Below are 331 nucleotides of genomic sequence, written 5' to 3' on the forward strand. Positions count from 1 at the left end.
AAAAGAAAAAAAAAAAAGAAAAAGAAAAAAGGGGGAAAAAAGAAGAGGGGGGGGGGGGGAAGAAAAGAGAAAGCAAGAAAGAAAAAAGGCAGAGGCACAGCCGCCTCCTGGAGTTCCCCATTGTCCGGGGCCATAGAGAGCCCCAGAATGGCATTAAACTCACAAAAGGCACATTGTGCGGGGGACAAAAAAAGCCCCTTCTTCTACAATAACTTTTAGCTTCTTATTTTTAGAAAATGACAAAGCTGTTGTCAGCGATGGCTGGTGAAACCTGTAGCCCGGCTCCCAGCGCGGCTGGCCGCGGCCGCATTGATCCGCCGGCCCGCTCGGA

This window comes from Geospiza fortis, unplaced genomic scaffold (assembly GCF_000277835.1).
Source record: "Geospiza fortis unplaced genomic scaffold, GeoFor_1.0 scaffold102, whole genome shotgun sequence".
In the NCBI taxonomy this organism is placed as follows: Eukaryota; Metazoa; Chordata; class Aves; order Passeriformes; family Thraupidae; genus Geospiza; species Geospiza fortis.